We start from the raw sequence: 20844 nt of genomic DNA, 5'->3' as shown, positions 1-20844 counted from the left end.
ATATAGGGCATAGCAGTGGGCGTAGTTTTGCTGCATGGTTCCACTGAAAAGTAATCCAATTCATTTTTCACATATAGAGATTTACAAAAATAATGTACCGGTATTAATTATTCTAAGCCTAGAATCATGAACATAAAACCTTTGATTTTGTGGGGGAAAAAATCATTATTACCGGTATATGATATAGGTACTACCCTTTGTTTAGCATTGTTTTCTTCACATAATCAAAGGTTTTATGGCCGTGGCTCACCAGGATTGATTCTGGCTTGAAATAAATTATATAAATAATTTTCGCTAAACCTCTTGGAACCAGAAAACCAGGCCCACTGCTATACCCTATGGGTATTTGTAGTTTATATTACTCTGTAGTCCCACTAACCACATCATGTGCTACCCTGTCATATGAACGGCAGGTGGCAGCAAATTTCAGCATTTGAGTCAGTTTGTCCAGCATAGTTTTGTTTTGTACAGGATTCAGGAATGTTATTAAACGTTTCAAACTCACTTGAAAGAAACTCCGATATAAATATGAATAAGCTTGCGCATGGAGCTGTTAAAACAAAGTTTTTTTTTTAAAATGTACCTCTCAATGTTCACTGTTTAGAACCCCACCGATTCCAGTCAATCGGTGTTTTGATTGACAGTGCAGTGGTGCAACTCATTACAGCATAATTCATAACATTAAAGTAAAATAAAAGGCAAGTACAGCTTAGCCTTAGGGGTCGTTGTTGATATTAATTTTAACCAATATAAACGTTGAGCATTGGTCGCTGTCAGTGTTGCCATGTCCGCCTGGCGCCTATTATAAGAGACTTTGGGCTTGTTTTTTTCTGTAAAGTCATGCGGCCGCGGGTCGCGTTTTGGGGGGGTTGTTTCTAAAGTGTAGGGCCAGGCTATAGTATAGTTGCTTATTTGGGCTTGTCTCCCAAATGTTGTTCAAACCAGTGGGTTTTCCAACATTTTCATGTAAGGAAGAAACATCTGAAAATGTGATGTTCCTGGTTCAAGGAACAGTCACACGTACCCCACTTCCTGATCGCCATTTGTCTTGTTAAATGATTAAAAACGATAGCAGTGTGTTTGTAGTTGTGTAGATCGTCTAGTGTTTTCAAATAGCCCGTAGCAGCCTGTAGGATCTGGCAACGCATGGTGTCTGTAAAGTTGTACTAGTGTTGTGTCCAGACACTAGACAGAGTGCTCCTCATGGTGGGAGGAGGAGCAACAAAGTTTGGGGACAAAACAAATTCAACATTGAGTCAAGGGCGACTGACTGTGGCGAGGAAACATTATACCCAAATGTTGGTTAGATTTAGTGCGTTGTAAAAATAATACTAATAATAGAAACACTGCAGGAGCAGCAGCAGCGATCCAGACCCTTTTTTCTTTTTTACCTCGCTGGAAAGAGAGCAAAACAAGCAGCCATTCATTGAAGGGCGAACAACAACAAACAGACAGCTGGTAAGTGTTTGAATGACTGACTGACTGACAGCTGCTCTGGATAAACATGCAAGATTTTGTATTTGTATATTTGCATATTTTTGGTTCGTGTTACAACAAGGCGGTCCACGCGTTGCATGCATGGATTAAAATGAATCATTTGCGCTTTGCACAGCACACACACACACACAGAGAGAGAGAGAGAGAGAGCGTGCTCCTGACTCATGTCTGTGAACAATCGTCTATGTTGTGCATGGAAGTTCTAAAGTTGCAGACTTATACTTTAATTATGAACTTGTTATTGTGTGAGATCATTTTCCTACGGCTACACCTTTTAGTTGTCGTGTTTAGGCCTACCGTGCAATGATTTAGCATATATATCCATGCATGCGTAACGTAGTAATAGGTGTATTTGTTGGTTAGTTTATTACAAACTACATGGCCTGCAGGCTGTAGCCTTAAGTCAAGAAAATGTGATCTTTCGAGCGATTGATTGATGACTTTTTGACAGTCAGATTAAAAGCCCTTAAGGATATTTCCATTGATTAATAGGCTTGATACATTAGACATTATTGTTCCCATACGGTTTGCGGGTTTGGAGTAGATGCATATAAAGTTCAGAATCTATAAAACAATCTACAACAGCCTTGATTGAGGCTAACATTATGATCGCAAAGCCATGTGGCAGTGGCATATCTGATTTCTAATAATTTGCACACATTTAGGGGGGGGGGGGGGGGGGGGGGGGGGGGGGGAGTGTTTCATATAAGTGTTATAATAACATAACTCTAAGGTGACTTCTGTGTAAAGTACTACTTTTGTTATTTATTATCTATTCTAAAGGGGACAAAATGAATCATTGTATTGAGGATTGGAGTCATCACCAGTCCCTTCAATTTGTGATGACACTCAGACACAGACTGACTGCGTCACGTTTTGCGCACATGCACTGTGTCACGTTTTGTGCACGGCAGCACATGCACACGTTTTGCACGTAGAATCTGAAGTGGGAACTTTGCAGCGGTGGAAAGTAACCAAGTACATTTACCATACTCAATTTAGCCTTCTTGTACCATTTTGAGATATATTTTTTTAACTTTACTGGAGTGTTTCCAATTTTCAATATGTTTTTTAGGCATATATACTCCACTATAGGCCTACATCTCAGAGGCAAATATTATAGCCTATACTTTTTACTCCCCTGCAATTATTTGAAAACTTAGTTACTTTGTTGGGGGGGGGGGGGGGTCAGATCAACATATGGAATGAATTCTGTACTGGCCATATATGGAGCGTGTCTTGAATGTACAGGGTTTGATGAGGTCAGATCAACATTGGGAATGTCAGAACTGGTCAGCTCCATATATGGAGATCTACGGGTGACAGCGGGGGCAGTGTCTTGAGTGTACAGGGTTTGATGAGGGCCCGGGTAGGGCCGGGCCTTAATTTTTGGGCCTGTTGAGAACTCTAGTTTTCCCTGGCTGCCGGGCGCAGCTGCACTAATAACTTTGAGTTTGAATGGACAGGTATCAGTCAAAAGGGAGACATCAAAGAGGAAGGATGGATGGGGAAGGATCAACATATGGAATGTCAGAACATGTCAGCTCCATATATGGAGATCTAAGGGAGATCTAAGAGTTTTTGGCGGCCAATATTGATGACATCAGAGATCTCCATATATGGGCTTAATATTGATGATGTCACGAGGTATGACCATATATGGTCATGCATGCCTGGGGTGACCAACCAACCAAACTGACCAAACCAAACCAAACTGTGACTGACTGACGGGAAATGCACGATTTCATAGCAAATGCGACCTGCGGTTGCAATAATTGTCTCCACCAGGCCGAAGGCATGGGGAGAGAGTATGTTTTGCACTCCGTCCGTGTGTGTGTGCGTCCGTCCGTCCTTCCTTCCTTCCTTCCGTCCGTCTGTTACCAGCTAATCTCCGGCACCGTTGGCCTGATCCATGCCAAACTTTGCACACACACTCCCTGGATGCCAACGACGAACCTCTGCCACAAATATTCCTCAATGACCTGTTATAGCGCCACCATGAGGCCGATTTAGGCAAAACACATTTCTGTAGATTACTCGTACACATTTTATCCATACATCACACAATTCGGTATACACTATCTCCATAGTCATGTGATCAACACGAATCTGCACCATTTCCCATCTTCCTTCCTGATTGGCTAAGATTCGCTTCCAAAGCTCACATGATTGGTCCGTTTCGAACAAAATGCCACAAATCACAAACACAGTGTGCAATTTCCGTGAAATTATACACGCACATTTCCATTAGGCTGAGGACGACATGACACAATTTATTTTCCAAACCAGCCTCATGGTGGCGCTATAACAGGGCAATTCCTGTTTTTACCTATAACTGCATCGTTCTGTGTACAACTTTGTATGCGCACTCCCTAGAGGCATGGAAAAACATTTTCCCTGCATCCCTCCACATCTGCCGGTTATAGCGCCACCATGAGGCCGATTTCTGCAAAACACATTGTTTATATTAGTCGCAATGATTTCATCCAAATCTCATGCAAATCGGTATACATGATCTCTGTAGTCATGTGATCAAGACGAGTCTGTTTGATTTCTCAGATTCTACACTGATTGGCTAAGATTGCCTTCCAAAGTCTTCAGGAGTGGCCCGTTTTGTACAAAATGCTGCACATGTCCTGCTCATCCAGAATTCTATCCTCAGAGATGCTATGAGTGATCTGACTCTGCATTTCAACACAATGAAGAAAATTGTTGCAAAAAACAATGTTTATATCACTCCTAAACATTTTGCCAAACATCACACACACTCCTATCCTCCTGGTGGATACCTGTGCCCAGAAGGGCACTTTTTCTAGTTAATTCTGCTATCTTGTGAAACAGAACATTCTGCATAATGAGTACTTTTTGGGGGGTCTCGACCTGAAAAGGTTTGGGAACCACTGGTATAGAACATAATGTGGATACCGGAGGTTACTACTACTTTACTCATGTGGTCTGCTGGAAGCGTGCGCAATTCATTTGGCACTGATCTCTCCCACAGTTAACTCCGGAGGGCGGCGGATACATGCACAGACAGACAGACAGACAGACAGACAGACAGACAGACGCACGTTCAGACACGACGGACCCTCTTCGCGCTGGCCGGCTCCTGCAGAGTCCCACAGTAAACATGATCTGCTCGGTCTTTTGACATTTAGAGCTGAGTTGAAGGGCACTATATAGTACCAAAAACAAAGCCTGAGCTATATAGCCTGGCTTGGCCAGCCTCATAGCGGGGATTCACTGAAGATTCTTCCCCGCATATGAGGAAACATCAGTGAACCCTCGCTATGAGTCTGGCCGCGCCAGGCTATGAGCTATAGCATATATGTCAAACTCATGGCCCGGGGGCCAAATCAGGCCCGTGGATGAATTATCTTTGGCCCGCGGGATGGTATTTAATTAGTATTAGAACTGGCCCTCTGGTATATTGCACGGACCACCATAATACTACAAGTCCGACAATTCACTGCGAGTGCATTGGCACATATCACATACTATGAAATCAGTGCTTGGTGAGGATCATAGAACAGGAAACTGAGCTTAATAATAATGCATTTTCAGTTTTAAATGCATTTACTTTTTTGCTGTTTGCCTGGGACCTCCTCATGACCGCGGTGCCTGTGTGTTGAAACACAGTCCGGCCCTCGACCTCGACCGATTTCTTTATTTTGGCCCACTGTGTATTTGAGTTTGACATCCCTGAGCTATAGCCATGCCTGCACGGTGGCGACAAGGGTCGAGTAGCATGGCAAGCTAGCCAGCACCAGAACACAAACACAACTTGTGTACACGCACGCACACACACACACACGCACGCACGCACGCATGCCATGCAAGCACGCACGCACGCACACACACAAGTGTATTTGTTGTTTGTCAAACCTTATGTTTGATTACTCTGTTTAACTTACCACTTATTTATTAATTTACGTGATAACCTTGTATAAGCCCTACTACTACTACTACTACTACACTACTACTACTTGTGAGGGCATTAAACGACCACTTCACTGCACTTTTCAACTTATCTTCATATAATTGGTCCTCGCTAATGTTCATGATAAAAATACCACAATTGTTTTCTACTCAGTCTGTGTCTCATAGGAGGGCTGTGGGCAGTTCAGAAACCCGTCCACCAGTGACATCATCATTATTAGGCAGATTTATTTTACAACAAGATTTATATTTTTTTAATATTTGGATTTTTCCATTATCGCATTGCAACTTTTCAGGAATAGAAAGCCTGCAGTTTCTATTAGCTCGGATTCACCATCGATGATGTCACTGGTCCTTTAACATTTTAAAATGGCGATTTTTATGAATGGCAATTTTTAATCCTAACTCTGAAGCCGTAAATAGATTTACAAGCTCACAAGTGGTCGTGTGCTGTGACATGCTGTGACATGTCTGTATCTCCCTCTGTCTCTCCTTATCTCCCTCCCCCTCCCTCTCCCCCCCCCTCTCCCCCCTCTTCCCCCCTCCCCCCCGACACGTTCAAGGCAGATGGCCGCCCCAACCCTGTTTCTTCCAGCAGTGTTGATTTTGTCGACTAAAACTATGACGAAAAATGTTCATCGACTACCTTTTTCCACTGACGAAAACTAAATGGAGACTAAATGAAAACGAAGCTATGATGACTAAAACTAAGACTAAATATATTGACAATTTTGTCAACAAATAAAAACTAGACAAAATGTTTTAGTAATTTTACACTTGGTTGCATGCTGAAAATAGCTGATCTACAAGTCGCGCTGCGACGGTTGTGAGCTTGTTGATCTGCTATTTTCAGCAAGTGTAAAATCAGTCATTACGACGGCATCAAGGCCCGCCAAACATTTTAGTCAAAGTACATTTTAGTCGACTAAAACTAGACTAACACTAAAACATTCCAGGTGACTAAAATGTTGAACTAAATGAAATGAGAACTATTCAAAAGACTATGACTAAAACTAAAATCTAATTTTGCTGCCAAAAACAACACTGTTTCGTTGCCACTGTCGCAAAAAAAATGCATGCTTCAGCAGCAGGCCGGGTGGGACACTGTCTGGGTCTCTCTGCAGTCCATATGTGTAACGCCCGGGAATCCAACCCAGGTCTCCCCGGTGGAAAGCTAACATCTTTAACCACTAAGCCAAAGGGATATCCCTGTAGCTCAGGTGGAGATATTAGGCCATCAGGCTGAGGTTGTGAGCCAATCTGCTACATAATGTTAAGTGTCTTGAGACAACAATTGATTTGACACTTTTTGATTTGAATTGTTGATCGGCTGTTTTCGATGTATGACTCCGGGGTGCAATTAAGTAGGTTATAAATCATGCATAACTCCCAAGCATAGCCCCTAAACTACCCTCCCAATGTCTAACCCTAACCCCAACCTTTTTTTCCTAATTGTAAGCCTAAAATATTTTTAAACCACAAAACAACTATTTCTCTGATAAGGACCAGCATGTCCTCGCAATGTCAATTTCTCCAATTCTACTGGGGACATTTGACACACACACACACACACACACACGCACGCACACGCACACACACGCCTGTCTATTTTCATTGCAGTGTGTGTGTGTGTGTGTGAGCCCGACAGCTTGCGTTGGGTTGAAAGACTACCGGCGGCTGCAGAGCAGAACAGCTGAGGCTTGAGGCTTTGATTATGTTCTTTTCCAAGCAGGTCATTGTGCGAGGGGTTCTGCGCACAGTGTGCGCACGTACGACTTTCATGTGTTTCCACTGGAATTAGACTGTGGGGATCAACTGGTTTTCCAGTCCTATTGACAGCCTACAGTTGGGTGCCACCGATATTGTCCCTTATCATTTGACCCATTTAGGCCTGACCTCAAAATTTTAAAAAATCCTTCTAAATCCTCCAGTTTTCTGAAATAAATATTTTCACGATTTTTCAAAAATAGCAGACCTACAAGCTCGTAGCGCGCCACTCGGTGGCGCGCTATGAGCTTGTAGATCTGCTATTTTTCAATAGCTAAATTATAACAATGTTTAAAACACCAAAAGGGGTTCCCGCCCAAAATGGGTTAACTGTCCTTGTGCGCAGATCACGCAAACCTCAGCAAAAAGAAAAGGACAATATCGATGGCCTCCAACTGTACGTGCTTTTTGGGAGCACGTACAGTACGTATACTGTACAGTCTCCGTGTTCTTTTTTTTTCAACCCTTTTTACATCAAGGCCCATTATTTATTTTACGGACCACCATTTGATGAGATCTGGGGCTCCATTTTCGTCACCGCTAAACCCCTTATCCCTAAACTGCTTTGCCTTTTTTTTTTTTTACTATTTTGAAAAACATTTTTGAATAGTTCAACTAGCCAATCTACATTGACGCATTGTGTTGGTGGCAGCGGTGGCCGAACGGTTTGCGGAGCGGTCTTGATACCGGAAGGTCGCCAGTTCGTATCCCCGGACCGGCACGTTAAAATTACCACCGCTGAAGTGCCCTTGAGCAAGGCATTGAACCACTAACATGAAATGTTCTATGAGCAGGGCCTGGAAAGTATCTGATGCTTAGTCCAGTTACCCTGGGTAAATATAGTAACTTTGCTTTGCTTTGCTTAGCTGGCCATTTTAACTATTCAAAAATGTTTTTCATAGTAGTAAAAAAAGGCAAAGAAGTTTAGAGATAAAGAGTTTAGCGGTGACGAAAATGGAGCCCTTTAGCCTCTCAGACCCAAAACGTAGAATATATCTTGGTTAAGAGTTTGTCCACAATAAGAGACAACAGGGCAAACGTTGATCAAAATACCAATTCTTCTACATTCTCTCATTGTGTAGACTTCTTGTAAATGAAGTAATGCAGTTGTTTTAACAACAGTTTAACTTTTTGAGAGCGTGAAATGAAACCAAATGGACCCGTAATGGTCCATTTGGGTTAATTTGACGCTCTACTGCTCTAACCTGTTTCCACTGAGGCGTGGCAGGCAGTGGGAGGGTCTTACCTCGAATATGAACCTCTGAAATCTGACGACGGTCCTTGTGTTGTCTTTGGCAGGAAATTTAGATTTTAGTCTCTTGAATAGTTTTCATTTAGTTTCAGTCACATTTTAGTCACCTGGAATGTTTTAGTGTTAGTCTAGTTTTAGTGGACTAAATATCATAAGATTTTAGTCGACTAAATCTACAGTTGATTTAGTCGAACGAAATGTATTCTGGCGGGCCTTGATGCCTTGATCACTTGCTGAAAATAGACGATCTACAAGCGCTATGCAATTGACTTATACTGGATCTCTTGTCCACTACATACTTCCTAACATTTTTGTCTATTTTTTAATTGGCAGTATATTCGTTTTAGTCATTATAGCTTAGTTTTCATTTAGTTTCCATTTAGTATTTCGTCAGTGGAAAAAGGTAGTCGACGGAGATTTTGTCTTAGTTTTAGTCGACGGAATCAACACTGCTTCAAATACAGTCCATTATTGTTCTTCAAGGGTCTTCACCAGGGGGTCCGTGACCCCCATAGGGGGGTCCTCAGAGTTACCACAGAGGAGGTCTGACAGATCTTTGTATGTTAGGATATTTGCTTTTACAACATGAAGCCACTTGAAGCCTAGCATCCCTTATTCTGAGGAGAACTTTAGCCAAAAATAGCTACTATTTTCTGCAAAGAGGTTTGGTGTAGAGGGAGAACAAAAAAGTGAAGACTACATAGTAAGTACAGAAGAGTGAAATGTCAAGTTTACTAAGCATTGCTGGATCAGGTGGTTAAATGTCTGAAAATATCCAACATACTGTCTGTACACTGATGATAGTGCTCTCCAACAAGCATATTATGGAGCATTCTATGAAATGAAAGTTTAATCTACAACACAATTTTAAGTTGGGGGGGTCCCTATACCTCATCTCTGTCTAGGCCTAGGGGGTCATTGGTCTGAAAAACGTTGAAGACCCCTGCTCTACTTTGTTTGGTGCGACATGTTTTATTCTAACACTGGCGACTCGACACTAGGCTACTCGATTCGGCATTCATGTGTTTGCAGAACAATGACATTGCGGTCAGCCATCCGGATACCAGTAATTAGTTTGGGAACGAATTCTCCCCAACTAATATCCGTAATTCGGCCTTGACCGGACCACACAGGCACTCTGGAGCTTAACTGGAATCAAAGTACATTGCTAGGAAAAAATAAATGGCATAACAATTGTAAGTATAGGCGATGTGGCGGTCATTCCCATAGTGTCCCAACTCCCGAAAGCCTAATTCATGCTCCATAGTGTGAGGGTGTTGCACGGTGAGAAACGGCCAGGAATACATGGATAAAAGTGCTCAGAAGTCTTCCTATGGAAGCCTGTTGCACAACAAAAATCACACCCGTGTGAACTGAGTGGTGTAAGGTCTTATATAGACTGATCAGCTGTGGTCTGACGTAATGTCTGACGTAATGAAATCACACCCGTGTGAACTGGGTGACCATAGCAACCATGCTCATTTTTTACGAACAGACAGACAGACACGTAAACTAACAAAGCCAGTTGTAGGAGTGGTTTACACCACTCAAAAATAGCCAATCTATAGTATACCGTCCCTCAATGCATCTGAGACACATTGAGAGCTGGTAGATTATTTGTGGCTATTTGTGGTTCTAATCTTAACCCACTCTGTGTGGGAACCCCTTTTGGTACTTTGAAGCATCATGTTATACTTTAGCTATGGAAAAATAGCAGATCTACAAGCTCATAGTGCGGCACCGAGTGCCGCGCTACGAGCTTGTAGGTCTGCTATTTTTTGAAAAATGGTGAAATGATGGCGCAAATCTTTGAATATATATTCTTTCAGAGCAAACGTCTTTAACATATTTTCAGATGGGGGTCGGCGGCCAAATGCAGATATTTTTGGGGGGTCCTTTACATGAAAATGGTTGAGAACCACTGACATAGAAACACAAGGGTTTTTCAGAAAACTGTCAGGATTTAGAAGGCATTTGTTTGTAGAATCGTCCTCGGGTCTAAATGGGTTAAGATGAGGCCATTTTCATCACTTCAGATGAAAGTGGCAATTTTGTTCAGAACAAGCATCTTCCATACAATCTTAATTGGCTGGGATATGTCAAAGTAAAGGTTAAAGCCTCAATCTGTGATTTCCTCCAACTGGTTGGACAGTTTGTAGAACAGCAGGCACAATATGAATGAAACAGCATTCATTGTACATATTGTGTGCTCATTTGTTTTCCTTCATAATCTCCCCCCCCCCCCCCCCCCCATTTATTTACCCAGGGTAGTAGCTCATTTTCAGCAACGCCCTGCACATAGAAACACACATTAAAACCTGGGAGCTGACCAGTACAACCTCAGTCTTATACTGTTGGCCACTAAGCACCTCCACTGGAGCAGTTGGGGGTTCAGTGCCTTGCTCGAGGGCACTTCAGCGGTGTTGGGTGACTGATGACCAATCACTTCCCGGCCCAGATTTTTCCTGCCCGTCCAGGGAATCGAACCGGCAACCTTTCAGCAACAAGGGCGCTCCTCTAACCATTAGGCCACCGTTGCCCCCACAGATAGAATACCTCTATAGTATAGAGTCTATACTAACAAATACCTACATCACATTTAGGGCAATAAAATAAAAAGTTAACCTCATTTTCAATTTCACCAACTTCACAAACCAAACGGTATATCCATATCGTGTGTGTGTGTGTGTGTGTGTGTGTGTGTGTGCGCGTGTGTGTGCGCGCGCGTGCGTGTGTCTCTCTCTCTCCATATATGGCAGTCGCCATATATGGAGAAGGTGATGCTTTCTGTACCCGTGATCTGTATCCTAAAGCACTTTTCCAAGTTTGCGCATCCACTATCGTTTGTGTTCAAGAATTTCTTGTAAAATGTGAATGCAAATAAAGATGTTAAATGTGTGTCTGTGTGTGTGTGCGCGCGTGCCCCCTACTTGATCATTCTACAGCGTCGCACCCAAAAGCATCAAAAGTAGCAGATCTGCAAGCTCGAAGCAAGCTTGATCTTAGATCTGCTACTTTTGCAAAAAAAAAACAATAATAATTTGAATCCTGAACAGTATCCGTTTTGGACATAATGATGAGCTTTCCACCTGACAGATAAATTGTGTCATGTCGTCCTCAGCCTAATGGAAATGTGCGTGTATAATTTCACGGAAATTGCACACTGTGTTTGTGATTTGTGGCATTTTGTTCGAAACGGACCAATCATGTGAGCTTTGGAAGCGAATCTTAGCCAATCAGGAAGGAAGATGGGAAATGGTGCAGATCCGTGTTGATCACATGACTATGGAGATAGTGTATACCGAATTGTGTGATGTATGGATAAAATGTGTACGAGTAATCTACAGAAATGTGTTTTGCCTAAATCGGCCTCATGGTGGCGCTATAACAGGCCGTTGAGGAATATTTGGGGCAGAGGTTCGTCGTTGGCATCCAGAGAGTGTGTGTGCAAAGTTTGGCATGGATCGGGGCAACGGTGCCGGAGATTAGCTGGTAACAGACGGACGGAAGGAAGGAAGGACGGACGGACACACACACACACACACACACACACACGGACGGAGTGCAAAACATACTCTCTCCCCATGCCTTCGGCCTGGTGGAGACAATAAATGTCCTTCTTCAGGCTAGCTACAGTAGCACTCCAGCTAAACCCTATAACTCTGGTCTGGTTGCAGCCAGGTCTCTGTATCTGTCTCTCTGTTGTTCACACCCTAAGCCCACAATGGCAGTTGTTATGCTTGTGTACTTTTGCTCGCATTGCTCCGTGCAAAGATACGTTTCCCCTTTCTCTTAGTTACACCACCGTAGCTCTGTACTGAGCAGTGTTGTTTTTGGCAGGACATTTAGATTTTAGTCTCTTGAATAGTTTTCATTTAGTTTCAGTCACATTTTCGTCATCTGAAATGCTTTAATGTTAGTCTAGTTTTTGCCGACTAAATACCACAAGATTTTAGTCATCTAAATCTACAGTTGCTTTAGTCGACTAAAATGTATTTGGGTGGGCCTTGATGCCGTCGTAATGACTAGCATGCAACCAAAGTGTAAAATGACTTGTCTTTTACTTATACTGGCTCTCTTGTCCACCAGTCCCTTCCTATCATTTTAGTCTAGTTTTATTTTTGGTTGACAAAATTGTCAATATATTTAGTCTTAGTTTTTGTCAGCGTAGCATAGACCCCGTGGAACACTCCCCCCAAGGACCCCTCTTTGAGAGCCACTGCTGTAGACCCAACCTCAACTCACACACACACACACACGCACGCATGTGCACACACACACACAAGACAGGCCCACATGTCTCTCGTGACACTTATTTTGTTTAGTTTTAAGCATCATATTGTATAGTATTGATTGATTGATTGATTGAAAAATGTATTAACAGTTTGCAGAATTACAGTACATTTCAAGCACAAACTCAATACAAAGGCTGTTAACTGTGAGTGGACGACCCAATTAAGCATTACACTTGTTTCCAATAGGGTCCACAATGTTCAATTCATCAAAAACATTTAGAGACGTACAAATAGACACTTCTATATAGACAAAGGACAGAACAGGAATTCATCATAAAGGAGGTAAAAAGGGAAAAGAAACATATACAGTGAGGGGAAAAAAGGGGTGGGCGGTGGGGGGGATTCACGTTCAGCTCCGTTCATTTGTTTGTTTTCCTTGGAGTAAGCGCTGTCATGACCCAATGGCAGCGGTAAAGAGACAATTCACGTGCCGTGGTAACAATGCAGGCACTCTGACAGGGTGAGGGGTATAGGCTGATATATACTGCCACTATGGCCGCATGGCCCCGGCCGCTCTTGGCATCGAAACAGACCTTTTATCTGATATCCTCCTTCTCTCGGTTGTCACCTCTTTTTTTCTAACCTATCATCCCCTTGCTCCACTCTCCTTTTCTTCTGCTGTCCTCACCTATACCTCATTGTGTCAACTTGTTTTGCTAGCCCGGCCGGGCCAACATTCTCAAAGTCGGACCGCCATGGTTTCCAGAATGTTCACCCTATACATGCCCAGAATATATAGGGAAGCACGCTAGGGTTCGTGGGGTTAAGAAATACGTTTTGAATGGATGTCACAACGTGGGTGTGTGTGCACAACATGGACAAATGCAAAAATGGAACAGGGGGCAAGCTTGCAGAAAAACAAAGGTTTTAACTTGATCCAGGCCGGGATCAACACAAATTGCACAAAATGCAACCTCTCCATGCCAGTACAAAAAAAATAAAATTGATATAGAATTAAAATCAGTTTAAGCACTTTAACTCTTTCTATATCAATGAGGATGCTCACCTTCCCCCCCCGGAATATGAGGCGGGTTGGGTACCCGTGGGGCGGCCCGCGCCGGGCGGCGGGGCCTGTTTGTTTTGGTTCTGACCGGGCCCTCCGCGGCAGGGCCAGAGCCCGCCGAGAGAGAGCGCAGACGGACCGATACAGACTCTCTTACCAACTGCCACCAGACTGTAATGCAGTGGTTTTACAAACCAGTGGTCCTTGAGGGGGTTCCAGGTGGTCCCCAGCTAAATGATGGAGATTAACATTTTGGAGCTAGGTGGTTTCTTCGCGACAGCAGAGATATCTCATCTCATCTCAGATGTGACCCGCTGTGTGAGCTTGGATATGTTATTTTAAAAACAATCTTGGGTGAAAAAAATGTGTTGCCAAACATTTTAACACAAATCTTTCATCAGGGTCCCAAATGACAGCCCTCCACTCTCTCTCTCTCTGTGTGTGTGTGTGTGTGTGTGTGTGTGTGTGTGTGTGTGTGTGTGTGTGTGTGTGTGTGTGTGTGTGTGTGTGTGTGTGTGTGTGTGTGTGTGTGTGTGTGTGTGTGTGTGTGTGTGTGTGTGTGTGTGTGTGTGTGTGTGTGTGGTCTGACATACATGCATCAAGTGTCGGCGACAAGTTGACAACAAGGTCCAAACCTCTGACTGGGAAGTTGCTCAATATGTTATGTAACAAAGGAAGCTGGCATATTGCTCTCGTCTGTGTTTTCAATGTATGGCCACAGCGAGGACCAAGGGGCCAGTGAGGCACTCCAACGTTGAAGCACTGGGCCCTAGTGGTAAGAGGAGGGACTACAGGCGGACCCGTGGATTCATGACCGGGAAACCCCGTGCAGCTGGGCTTTAACATTGAGCGCTCGGTTGCACTGCCGCATTTGCCAACCAAAATTTGGTTGGCAAGTGCGGAAGTAGACGCTTTGAGACGGTCCTTCCGGGTGCTTCAAAACGCCACTGAGCAACTTCCACTGACATGAATAGCGGAGGGGGCGGAGCTTCGCACCAGATCAGTCTCTATCCTTTTATATACTCTATGGCGTGGACCGTGGACGATATCTCTCAGACCCACTGGTCTGTTTCCCTTGTACTCTGCAGACTCCACCCTTCCATTTCTAATCAACCAACCACAGCATGATAGCAAATCCACACAAGATGCTCCCCATTAAGTTCTAACCAATCAGCTAACAGGGTTAATAACAGGCCACCTCCTCAGTCAGCTCCACAGCTAGGCTTCAACAGGCCGCTGCCCCTTAATAACGGCATCTTCCCTGTGCAGATGAACTAAAGACATTCATGAGTTTCACACGCACGGTCCTACCCTACATCTGCTGTGTTGGGGACCAACACAGGTGTTTCCATTTGTCTGATTTGGTGTAGAACATTGACGAACATGCTCTGCAGCTGTCCATGTTTCCCCAATGCTTTTCCAATGGAAGTCACCGTGGTTTGACCCTTGTGTTTGGTTGCCCCCCCCTCCCCCCATCACACACAACTGTTTGGTCAAACCACGTGACTTCCATTGGAAAAGCATTGAGGCGGCCATGAAACACATTGAAACAGCTGTGTTGGTCCCCAGCGGTGTAGTGTAGGGCCTCATGTGTTTGATATGGAGATTCCAGTGGCATTGTTGGTTAACCCATTCTGGGCGGGAACCCCTTTTGGTGTTTCAAGCATTATGTTATACTTTAGCTTTTGAAAAATAGCAGATCTACAAGCTCATAGCGCGGCACCGAGTGCCGCGCTACGAGATTGTAGGTCTGCTATTTTTGAAAAATCGCGAAAATCTTTGACTGCATGTATATTCTTTCAGAGCGAACGTTTTTAACTCAAATCTTTGCTTCTGGGGGTGTCCCTGGAACAACATATTTTCAGATGGGGGTCCGCGGCCAAATGCATATATTCTTGGGGGTCCTTGACAGGAAATAGTTTGAGAACCGCTGATATAGAGAGTGTTTTTCAGAAAACTGTCAGGATTTAGAAGACATTAAATCGTCCTCAGGTCTAATGGGTTAACACAGGGGTTCTCAACCTTTTTGGCCCCCGTTGGGACCCCCGAAAATGCTTTGGCAACGTCTCGGGACCCCCGCCCCGCCCCCTCCCGACCCCCAATATAAATTGACTGCTACAATAACCTTAATAATAGAGACAATACACCATAAATAAATACTGAAACCATCATCATTAGGGAAGGTGTATGCATGTACTATGTGTACTATATGTAAATTCTTCATTTCCACTTTACAGCCATTCAGCTTATTTTTTTTGAAAATAATTTGGGGACCCCCCAAAATAATTTGGCGACCCCTCGAGGGGTCGCGGCCCACGGGTTGAGAACCCCTGGGTTAACAGAATGTGCACCTTCTGCTGTGATTTATGGAAATCTACTACAAGTTCCAAGCAATGACACGATGCATTTCAATATGTAAACGTGTGTCAGCAACTCTGGAAACCTCATTATGTACAAAACTGTTACTTTTAAGGATTCAAATTCAAAAAATGTCAAAAATCAAGATGATCCATTATCATGTCGGGCATTCATTTATGAGAAAACCCCCCCACAAAAAGTTAGAATTTGGAGATAAGAGGTTTCTGCCCGACAGCAACGTTATCAGGGATGTCTCCATGTTTTTATTTTGCTCCCGATCCGATTTCGATCATTTGAAAATGACGTGATCGGCCCCCGATTTTCGACCACGTGATCGGATCGGGACAACCCTTAAAGGTCATGTTCATGGACGAGGAACTTGTGTTTTTGTGTTGGCCATGATGTCAGCCAATCGATGGCCCATGTTGTCAATTTACAATGTAGTTATTTAGCATAAAGGGCCTTGCAAACGTGAAGCGAGGAACGCAAGGCGTTGTTGCCTGGATCAACACAGATCTCCTCCAGGTCTGGATCAACACAGGTCTCCTCCAGGTCTGGATCAACACAGGTCTCCTCCAGGTCTGGATCAACACAGGTCTCCTCCAGGTCTGTTGAAGAGGGGCACGACAACGCAAGCGTAGATAAAAAAGCTAAACAGAATCCAGGTCTGGTGAGTCCGCGGGCGTGTGCAACGTAACGAGCACGCGCGCAACAAATTCACGGGACCGCGCTCACGTAAATACGCTTGCGTTGTCGCACCGCGACTTCTCCGAGCAAAAAACGCAGGTCTCATTGAAAATGAACTATAGGCGCGTTTTATAGCTCCCCGTTTGCAAGGCCCTTAACCCATTCAGGCCTGACGTCGAAATTTAAAAAAAAAAGGTTTCTAAATCATGACAATTTTCGGAAAGATTTGAGGCACATTTTAACGATTTTTCAAAAATAGCAGACCTACAAGTTCATAGCGCGCCACTCGGTGGCGCGCTATGAGCTTGTAGATCTGCTATTTTTCAATAGCTAAATTATAACATTTAATAATTAACCAAAATGGGTTAATGGTTAATGTGGTTAAACGCTAACGTGACATGGATGCGTTCCAGGTCTCAATGGATTAATCCAGAGCGAGTTGCAGTAAGCAAGACAAGTCAAGACCTCAGTCTTTAGTCTACTGTCTTGTTACTAGTGTGGGCTGCCGCCTGATGCCACACCTTTTTGGTGCGAACACACCGATTGGTTCAGACCTCTCGAAAACGCGCTCTCCTATTCGCCCAGAGCCCGCCATTGTCTTGGGGCATGTTTTGTCACGGCCACAGAAAAGTTTTAAAGACACGCACGCACGCACGCACGCACGCACGCACGCACGAGCACACACGCACGCACGAGCACACACACACACACACACACACACACACACACACACATTTTTAATAGATTGTTGTAACAGAGTGGAATGCAGAAGTGACACTTTCGCTTTTCGGCCGTACGCAATCTCGGCTTGCGTAATTGTCGTGTGTGTGTGTGTATATGGCAGCATTGGAATGGTGAGGCATTTACATGAGACTAAAGTAATGAAAAGATGTGGCATTTAAACATGTTTTTACTCCACTACATCTCAGATCCAAATATTGTACTTTTTCTCCACTTTTACACATTTATTTGAAAACTTTAGTTACTTTGTCGATTTATTACAAATCATACATTCACGCTACTATACCACTTCAGCCCCATAGACGTTTCGGCCATTTGAAAATAGCCAATCTCAATAAATTGAATTGCCCTCAATAAATTGAATTTCATTGAATTGAATGGGGCTATGGGGTGTTGTGCTAATTTGCTTATTTCCATCGCTCAAAAATCTATTTTTTTTGTATATCCTCTTCATAATGTAAATAGTATCCCAAGCAGCACACTTTACTACTTATTTCGATGGAAATAAGCAAATTAGCACAAAAACCCAACCCCCATTGAGGGTTTATATTAGGGGAAATAGCTAAATGCACTTTTGCACAAAATAACACCTGGACCTCTTTGGTGGGGACGTAACGACTACAAATAAAGGTGAGAAAGCCTCCTAGCATGGAATTGTCCTTTTAAGTAAAACATGTGAGTGCTGTTTCCACCACTGATAATCTTATTATGTTTTACGGTATGTTATGTTACAACATGTATCCGTTCATGTACAGTATTTAAACATTCATTTCATTTTACGATCTACAAAAAGACCTTCAAAATCAGTGGTTCTCAAACGTTTCGTTTTTTTGGTGCCAAGGACCTTCAAAATGTATTTGGCAAGCGCGGTCCCCACCCCCATCTGAAAATGTTTTTTTTTTTGGCGATTGACCCCCAGAAGAAAAGAATAAAAATAAACACAGCAGATGTACTCGCTCGCAGTGTGGCAACAAACACTACAAAGTGACACGCTGTGAGCTTGTACATCTGCTATTTGTTTTAGGACCACTGTTCTCTAATAGTCCACTGTTGTAATCCACTGATCCTAAAAGTTTTCTTGCTATAAATATATAGCTGATTGATTGAAAATTGTATTAACAGTTTGCAGAATGACAGTACATTTCAAGCACAAACTCAATACAAAGGCTGTTAACTGTGAGTGGACGACCCAATTAAGCATTACACTTGTTTACAACAGGGTCCACCATGTTCAATTCATCAAAACATTTAGAGACGTACAAATAGACACTTCTATATAGACAAAGAACAGTACAGGAATTCATCATAATGGAGGTAAAAAGGGAAAAGAAACATATACAGTGAGGGGAAAAGGGGGGGGATTCAGATTTTACGGGGGCCAGTTTCGAATTGCAGCCATCCGTAGGTGCCCTTTGAGAGCGGTTTTGAAGGAGTCAAGGGATTTGCATGTCTTAATGACTGTTGGTAGGGCGTTCCACATTTTGGTGGCATAGGAGCGAAAATAATTTAGTCCCTTGTTTGTGCCGAATCTGGGTTGTACATGGTTCGCTAAAATCTACTGTGACACAGATACTTCTCCATGGTGTTAATGGTCTTTTCATGGGTTTTGGTATGTTGAACCATGCACCATGTGAATTGAGAGCAACATACATTATTTCTGAAATCCTTTGCCCTCTATTCCACCTCGGAGCCTCTCTTTGAGCAACAGCTACTCCTGTGTCTGTCCCGGGACAACAAAAGAACCTAACACCTAATTTTAGACTTTGCCGTAGCACGACAGCAGGCTCATCACGGGCCGAAAATAGCGGAGCTGCAAGCTCACGACGTGTCACGGATGCAATGCATTGCGAGCTTGTACATCTTTGGCACGCGACACTGTGGTGTGGAACGACTAATTATAAATCGGACTGACCGCGGTGGCCGTTCTCCAATGCTGCTCCAAGGCCGTGGAATAGTCTGGCACTTTCGTCATTTGAACTGCCTGATTTATTCGATTTATTCATATTTTTACAGCTTTATTTATCGTTTTTCAGATTTATTTTTAATGCCCGACTTGTATTAGAAGGGGTCAAACCAGCAATTTTAAAAAGATAAATCATACTTTAACCCATTATAACCCGGGGAAAGCAACTCTGTCATTTTAAGATTTGAACCGCTTTAACCATATTTTATACTTTGGCTGTTCCAAAAATATCAGATGTACAAGCTCACATCGTGAGCTTGTACACATGTGCTGCGAGGTTGTAGATCTGCTATTTCTGAAAAAAACATGAACATTTGTGCAAATCTGACATTTTTTAATTTATAACATTTTTAGCTCAAGGTCCCTGGAACAGAATATATTCAGATGGTCTGCGACCAAATACATATCATGTTGGGGGGGGGGGGGGGGGGGGGTCCTTGACATGAAATAGTTTGAGAACCACTGACATAGAAACAGGTTTTTCAGAAAACCGTTATTTTATTTTATTTTAGAATCAGCATCAGGTCCTAATAGTTTAAGAACCGGGGCGACTGTGGCTCAGGAGGTAGAGCAGGTTGTCCAATGATCCATGGGTCGGCGGTTCGAATCCCGGCTCCTCCTGTCTACATGTCGAAGTGTCCTTGGGCAAGACACTGAACCCCAAATTGCTCCCGATGTGCTGGTTGGTACCTTGCATGGCTTCCGCCGCAATCGGTGTATGAATGTGTGTGTGAATGGGTGAATGTAATGCACAATCTATGTAAAGCGCCTTGGATAAAGGCGCTATATAAATGCACCATTTACCATTTACCATTTAGAACCCCTTTTGGTGTTTTAAGCATTATGTTATACTTTAGCTATTGAAAAATAGCAGATCTACAAGCTCGTAGCGCGGCACTCGGTGCTGCGCTACGAGCTTTGATCTGAGATCTGCTATTTTTTTTAAATCGTGAAAATGTAGTGCAAATCTTTGATTGCTTCTGGGGAGTCCCTGGAACAACATATTTTCAGATGCGGGTCCGCGGCCAAATACAAATATAATTCTGGGGGTCCTTGACATGAAATAGTTTGAGAACCACTGACATAGAAACATGGGTTTTTCAGAAAACTGTCAGGATTTAGAAGACATAGAATCGTCCTGGTTTAAACGCCATTTCACAAATCACAGTTTATAGCCACTTATAGCCTATACATAGATAACAAAAAATGTGAGATTCAAGTCGTGATCAGTGACAGTACAGGGGGGTTGGGTGAGGCGTCACTCACCACCACCACCACCACAACAACAACATTCAACAAATCACTATTTCTGGGTCACAGCTGAAAGAGTTTGTTCACTCCC

The 20844-nt window shown here is 43.3% G+C and overlaps 1 protein-coding gene across 1 annotated transcript in view; it reads left to right on the top strand.

Annotated features, from left to right (window-relative positions):
- Nucleotides 1-1137: 1137 nt before the first annotated feature.
- Nucleotides 1138-20844, top strand: part of coq8aa (coenzyme Q8A-a) — a 53489-nt gene continuing 33782 nt past the window's right edge. The window contains exon 1 of the mRNA XM_079526897.1: nucleotides 1138-1458. The gene's annotated coding sequence lies outside the window, so the exon portion shown is untranslated. The remainder of the gene's footprint in view (nucleotides 1459-20844) is intronic.

Source organism: Electrona antarctica (genome assembly GCF_951216825.1).
Source record: "Electrona antarctica genome assembly, chromosome: 17".
In the NCBI taxonomy this organism is placed as follows: Eukaryota; Metazoa; Chordata; class Actinopteri; order Myctophiformes; family Myctophidae; genus Electrona; species Electrona antarctica.
Note: the sequence above shows the minus strand (reverse complement) of the source record. Positions and strands in the feature narration are given on the sequence as shown.